Source organism: Benincasa hispida, chromosome 12 (genome assembly GCF_027475165.1).
Source record: "Benincasa hispida cultivar pf3 chromosome 12, pf3_genome.v1.1, whole genome shotgun sequence".
Taxonomy (NCBI): Eukaryota; Viridiplantae; Streptophyta; class Magnoliopsida; order Cucurbitales; family Cucurbitaceae; genus Benincasa; species Benincasa hispida.
In genome coordinates, this window is record NC_143489.1 from 63437594 (window position 1) to 63445160 (window position 7567).

Below are 7567 nucleotides of genomic sequence, written 5' to 3' on the forward strand. Positions count from 1 at the left end.
GATAATTGTTGTGTTGTATGCATTTAACATAAACTACACTAGAATGTCTATGCGTTGAATTGACTATTCGCCTAGTTGTATTTAATCATACGCTTGTCACAAGTTTTCTTATAGTTCGTCAAGTATAAAGAAACTACAAGTTTTTTGGTGTGATCTGAAGTTGGACTTAGGGATTTGTACTGATGGAACAAACACATGCACAACGGAAGAAATAATGGATCTAAAGTACTCAAATTATGCTAGTCTCAAAGAATAAGCATGCAATTAAATTAAGAATAAAGAGAAAGAATATATACAACCTTTGTACTCTCAAATCTTCTCCAAATTAGCTCCAATCTCCTCACGAACGGTTTGTAGACCACCATGAGAATCTTCCCGGCTATTCTCCGGCCTTAGAACGGGATGGTATATCTAGTGAGTGACTAATTTGGATAGGAAAAGGTTAAGGATTTTATTGAGAAAATAGGTTTTGAGATTATCAAATAATCTCATAAAAATCCACTTGGGCAAGAGTTGTGAAATTCATCGATCTCTTCTTTTTATAGGTCATTTCATGAAAAACATGCAATTTTGAGTTTGATGAGAATTTGACACTAAAAAATTCACTAACTCAAAGTGGGATTAGTGGGGCAAGTGTCTTCAAATGAAGACAACACTGAATGCAAATATTGGAATTTTCCACTCACAATTGTTGGATGTTTTCACTAACTTGGACAAAGGTGAAATTTTGACTCTCAAAGTCCAAAGTTAACAATTTTGACTTTTTGACTTTCAAAGTCAAAAGAAAATATTTTGACATTATTGCATTTTTTACCTAGTCAACAATTTTGACTTTTGATGCAATTTTGACCTAGTCAACTATTTTGACTGTTATTGCAATTTTGAACAATTTTATTTAATTTCAAAATTAATTCTGATAATTAATTTTAAAATTAAATTTATATTAAATAATTAATTAAACAATTTAATTAATTTAATTTAATATTAAATCCAATACTAATCCCAATTAATATCAATCCCTATTCATAATCTTGGTATTTAAATCTCATTTAAATATCTCATATTTTCTCTCTCTTTATGTTTAAATTACAATTAAACATTAGGTTAAATATATTTAAACAAGGTCCACTTGTATGTTTCTACATACTTGTTTAAATTACATGAAATTGAAGGAAATTGAACCCGAGATTTCCATGAGCAGCGGAACAAGACTATTCCAAATTACAATCATGAATCAATAAAACATTTACAGTCGACTTTAACACAAACGGTTATGTGATTCATATAGAAATTACAGCATGTAAAATACAAAGGAACAGAGAGTAAAATTGTACGCACGTAGGCAGAAGCGTCTCCACGCTCCGATGCGCACTCTGATCGAATAACAGCCACCACGAACACTCGATCTACACGATCGCAACACCGCACGAACGCAGCACGAACACTTCGCACTCATCCTCAAAGATCTCCTCGATCACGAACTCCTCAGCAACACGAACAAACTCCATAGCACCACGAACAGCCTCCAGAAAACCTCGACGGTGTCGAGTTGAGTCTAACACCACCAACAAGGCGACCTCGGTATTCTCGGTGTGAGAATCCAGAGGGTGGGCTCTGTTCGGACTTGGTATGAGGCAGATGAGCAGAGAAAACAACGATCGCGTACATGATTGAGCAAGTGGGAGATGGCTGAGACCTATCGTATAGGTCGATGCCCAATCGTTTAGATAAAGCTATGTGATCGTTTAGCTCTATCGTTTAGCTCGGTTTGTCGGGTACAGACTCTACACGATCGTTTACGTTGGGCCAGCGATTGTCTAGCAAAGCTATGCAATCGTTTAGAAAATCCTGCACGATCGTTTAGCTCGCCTAGCCGTCGTTTAGTAAATTTGTATTTACTTGATGACTTCGTGAGTTTCTTTTAGCAGAGAGAAAACTAAAATCCTTTTCAAACTTTTGAAAAACACTTCTTTTTCAAAATAGGAAACCACTTTCCTTTATACTCACGGTTACCATGATCCAATAACCACCCACTACTTTGGTTATTTAAAAGAAAAAGAATTAATTATCTAATAATTAATATTATTATAAACATAAATGATAACCAACTTATCATACTATATTTATAACCTATAGTTTTAATATTTCATCTCATGAAACATATAAACCATAGTTATTTTTCTATTCTATGGTACTTAATGTAAATCTTATTTACATTAATCCTCCACTAGATGTATCTTATACATCATACCGATTATATCAAATATAATCAAAATACCTCTTTTCAATTTGAACATTTCAAATCAACACCATGAACTGTTCCTCAACAGAATCCAAGCTACCAAGGGGACCTCATGGACCTATAGATCCGAAGCTCCAACAGTACGTGAATAACGGACTAAACTCTTTAGTCACGGGATCCACTATCCATTAACTGCCACGCATTCCACTAAAGACCGACAACTGAGCTCTCCTCACTACAGATATATTACGTGTCCATCTTAACTAATTAGCAGTGTGATAACCCTTCATAGATCGCTCGTAAGTACAGCTGGGCCAATAACCGTTATGCCCCTTGATAACTAGCAGAAATGCCAGTTATTATAAGCCTTTTATTTAGAATCATGAGGGCTAATAAGTAGAAAATGCGGTGATAATACTTAGAATTTGCGAAAAATTGAGTTTTGCTTCGATTAGCACCTAAATCCTCACTTACCCCAATATTATGCGTTACTCCATGTCAAAGTGTCTATTTTTGTGCTATCGCAGGAATCAAATACATGCGTTGAAAATAAGCAATCATAGACAAACACATGCTCTAAAGCCAGGCAATCGCAAAGACAAACGCATACGTTGAAAGTTGGATCGCATGCGTCAATCGCATAGAAGTTGCGGTGATCGAATGCGTCCATCGAATGGAAATTGCGTTGATCGAATGCGCCCATCGCATGAAAGTTGCAGTGATCAAGCAAATGCAGTGATCAATTAGAAATTGCGGCCACGGAGTGACAATAATAATAGAAGGACGATCGCAATATGGGTAGAACGAGTTGATACTTCAGCTGAATTAAGCTCGAACGCATACCTTGGGAGTATCAACAAGATAAGACGATATGACATTGCCCATACCGCGACAAAGGCAGCAGTGAGACATAACGCAATCATGATAGCTGTCGGCATTTAAACTCTATAAATAGTCATTTGAACCTTCATTTCAAGACATCAGAACTTCTGCCTCAAGGCAGAGGTTTGCGATCACAGATGTGAGCTTGAGCAAGATTTTCAATGAGAATTCTTCACCTCCCCGAATAATTTTCAATGAGCTTGAGCAAGATTTTCAATGAGCTTGAGCAAGGTTTTCAAGATTTTCAATGAGCTTGAGCAAGATTTGGCTAACGTTTGCCCTTACGTCTTCAACCTTTGTTTGTATTCAATTTTAGAGTTCTCCATGTATAATCTATAAGATCATGGCCAAATTCAACGCATAATCCACGCTTCTGTCCAAATCTCGCTCTCTCCAGCTTTCTCGCTGGTTTGACTCTTGTGACTCTCGCTCTCGCTCCCGCTCTCTCCCACTGTCTCGCTGAGAATCTTGCTCTCTCCAATTTTCTCTCCAATCTCATTAGTTTTCACGCGTGGGTTACCTTCACTGCTTGTGGATTCCACTTCCCCTTTTTAACTCTTTCAAATTTTAAGAGTATATGTGCAATTAATTAACCTCCAATTCTTCCAATGAGCAGTGCCCAAAGAAAAAGTCATCTACTGCCCTTTGTCTCCTAATTTAGCTAGCGTCCAACTTCTAATTAATCCTCCCTGATTCTGCCCCCGTGTTGGATAATTAATAAATTTCTTTTTTTTTCCAATTCTAAATTTCCACCCGATTTTCCTATTAAGTTTATATATTTTTCATTCTTAATTATATATTTTATTTATTTTCCTGCTTTCTAAATTAGGATTAGGGTATTACATTTACCACCCCTTTAAATAAAATTTCGTCCTGCTTAACATTTGACATTTAATTTTCTGTAGTGTATGCATACAAATTTAGGTTGTTACATTCTTCCCCCCTTAAGAACTTTCGTCCTCGAAAGTTTCTTGGTTCTTAAACAGATAATGGTATTTGACTTTCATCTCTTCTTCTCGTTCCCATGTAGCTTCTTCTACTTGCTGATTTCTCCAGAGAACCTACACTAAACTTATTTATAGACGTTCATAATTTATTACATTTGATGGGTCAAACACGTATTTTCAAAGCATCGATACATGAAAGACATTATGTATTGTAGAAAGCGTGGGTGGTAATGCTAATCGATAAGCTACTTAGCTAATACGTTCTAATATTTCAAAGGGTCCAATAAAGCGGGGGCTAAATTTGCCTTTTCGTCCGAAACACATAATGCCTTTCATGGGTGCTACCTTTAGAAATATGTGATCTTCTACTTTGAATTCCAACTCTTTTCGACGGTTATCAACATAACTCTTCTGTCTGCTTTGAGCTATTCGCATTCTTTCTCGAATTAGCTTAATTGACTCTGATGTTTGCTGCACCAATTCAGGTCCTAGTAATGTTCGTTCCCCGACTTCATCCCACTGTACAGGGGATCTGCATTTCTTTCCGTATAAGGTTTCGAAGGGAGCCATACCAATTTTCGCCTGATAACTATTATTATAAGCAAATTCTATAAGATGTATCTGCGAATCCCATGCTCCAGTAAAATCCAAAGCACATGCCCTCAACATGTCTTCTAGGATTTGATTAACTCATTTTGTTTGGCCATCAGTTTGTGGATGGAAGGCTGTGCTGAAATTTAGCTGTGTGCCCATTGCTTTCTACAAACTTTTCCAGAACTTGGAGACGAAATGAGGGTCTCGATCTGAAACAATTGATACTAGGATTCCATGTAACCGGATGACCTCTTTTAAGTACATTTGAGTTAGTGCTTTCGTAGTGTGAGTAGTCTTGCATGGTAGGAAGTGGGCCGATTTGGTGAGTCGATCCACAATCACCCAAATCATGTTGTGGCCTTTAACAGTTCTCGGGAGTCCTGAGATGAAGTCCATAGAAATATGCTCCCATTTCCATTTTGGAACATTTAGAGGCTGAAGGAGTCCTTGTGATCGTTGTCGTAGAGCTTTCATCTGTTGACAAACCAAATATTTACTTACATAGTTGGCTATATCCTTTTTCATGTTACCCCACCAGTAATGTGCTTTCAAGTCTCGATACATTTTGGTACTCCCAAGATGTATTGAAAAGCATGATTCATGAGCTTCTTTCAATAGTTCTTTCTTGATTTCTTCATCATCTGGTACACATAGACGTCCATGATAGAGGAGTGCAGAGTCTGAGGCTGTAGAGAATTAACTGGTTTCTCCATTCTCTGGCTGCATTTGTTTGTTTAGGTATTTCTCTATTTATTGTGCATCAATTATCCTTTGCCTTAATGCAGGTCTTGCAATTAACTGTGTTATTTGAGTTGTGAAGGTTTCTGGTATTAGTGAGATCTCAGCTCTTTCAAGGTCATCCATTATGTATTTGAAGATGGTACTTAGAGCTGCTGTATGAGCTAACTTTCTACTAAGAGCATCAGCAACAATGTTAGCTTTTCCTGGATGATAGAGGATCTCACAGTCATAGTCTTTGACTAATTCTAACCATCTTCGTTGCCTCATATTTCACTCTTTCTGGGTAAAGAAGTACTTAAAACTTTTATGATCTTTATAAATTTGGATCTTTTCCCTATATAAGTAATGTCTCCATATCTTTAAGGCAAAGACTACAACAGCTAACTTCAAATCATGAATGGGATAATTTTATTCAGAAGGTTTTAGTTGTCTTGAAGCATATGCTATTACTTTCCATGTTGCATCAATACACAACCAAGCCCCTTCTTCGATGCGTCGCTGTACATAGTTAAACCCCCTGATCCGTCATGTATAGTGAGAATAGGGGTTGTGGTCAACTTTTCTTTTAGTACCTAGAAGCTTTACTCACATGCTTGATTCCAGACAAAAGGATTATTCTTCTTAGTGAAGTTAGTTAAGGGTAATGCTATACTTGAGAAATTCTTCACAAATCGTCTATAATATCCTGCTAATCCAAGGAAGCTTCACACTTCGCTGGCTGTTGTTGAGCGAGGCCACTTGCTAACTGTTTCAGTCTTAGCAGGATCCACTGAGATTCCTTCTTGCTTTACAATATGCCCTAGATAGGCGACTTGTCGCGTCCAAAACTCACATTTGGAGAATTTGGCATATAACTTTTCATTTCTTAGTATGAAAAGGATGTCCCTAAGATGTTTTTCATGTTCTGCATTAGACTTGGAATAGACCAAAATATCATCTATAAATACGATCACGAAGTTATCAAGATAGTCCTTAAAAATTCTATTCATCAAGTCCATGAAGGTTGCTGGGGCATTTGTTAATCCAAAGGGCATCACAACGAATTCATAATGCCCATATCTTGTTCGGAAAACAATCTTGGGTATATCAGACTCCTTGATTCGTAGTTGATGATATCCAGATCGTAAATCTATTTTGAAGAATACTGAGGCTCCTTGTAATTGGTCAAATAGGTCATCAATGCGTGGGAGGGGGTACTTATTCTTTATTGTTAGCTTATTCAACTCCCGATAATCTATACATAAACGCATTTTTCGACTAGGTGGTAAACTTGGTAGCTCTTTTAGGAATACATCTTCAAATTCTCATATTACAGGAATGGCCTTAATTTCATCCTTTTGGTTTCATAAATCCCCTACACTTGCTAAATATGCCCAAGCCCCATGGTTGAGCAAATGTTTAGTTTTTAAGGCTGAAATTATTCTTGGGGCTGATGGTATATTAGAACTCTTAAACTTAAACTTGGTTCCTGTTGGAAAGGTGAATATGACCTATTTATTATGTCAATCTATGCTTGCATAGTTTACGGCTAAGCAATCCATACCTAGTATTATGTCAAAATCACTTATGTCTAGGATGATAAGGGTCACCACTACTTTATGTCCTGATACTGACAATTCACAGTTTTCCACTACTGAGTTGGCCAACATAGATACTCCAGCCGAAGTAGCTACGGATAGAATGTAGCCTAAGGGCTTTGATGTGAATTGAGCATGTTGTGCAAATGTTGTAGAGATGAATGAATGACTAGAGCCCAAATCAAATAAAGTGAAGGCATAATACCCGAGGATGGGTAATGTACCTGTAATAACTGCATCTTGATCCTCTGCCTCTTGACGTGTAACAGCAAACACCCGTCCTTTCTGTTGGTGGGTAACCTTATTATTAGTAGGCTGGGTGGTTTGGGCAGTTGATACTTGGTTGATGAGCTTTGGGCAAACCTTTGCATAGTGACTCATCTGGCCGCAGTTGAAACACACCTCTAAGTTTCGAAAACATTGCCCCTGATGGTGTTTTCCACAATTTCTGCACTTAGGATATGTGAATGTTTGACTCTTCTGTTGTAACTGTACGCCCTATGTGCTTTGGGAAATTTTTGCTTGCCGTTGTGAATGTTAGAAGCCCTGTTGGGTGAATTTCCTCTTTTGATTTGGCATGAATC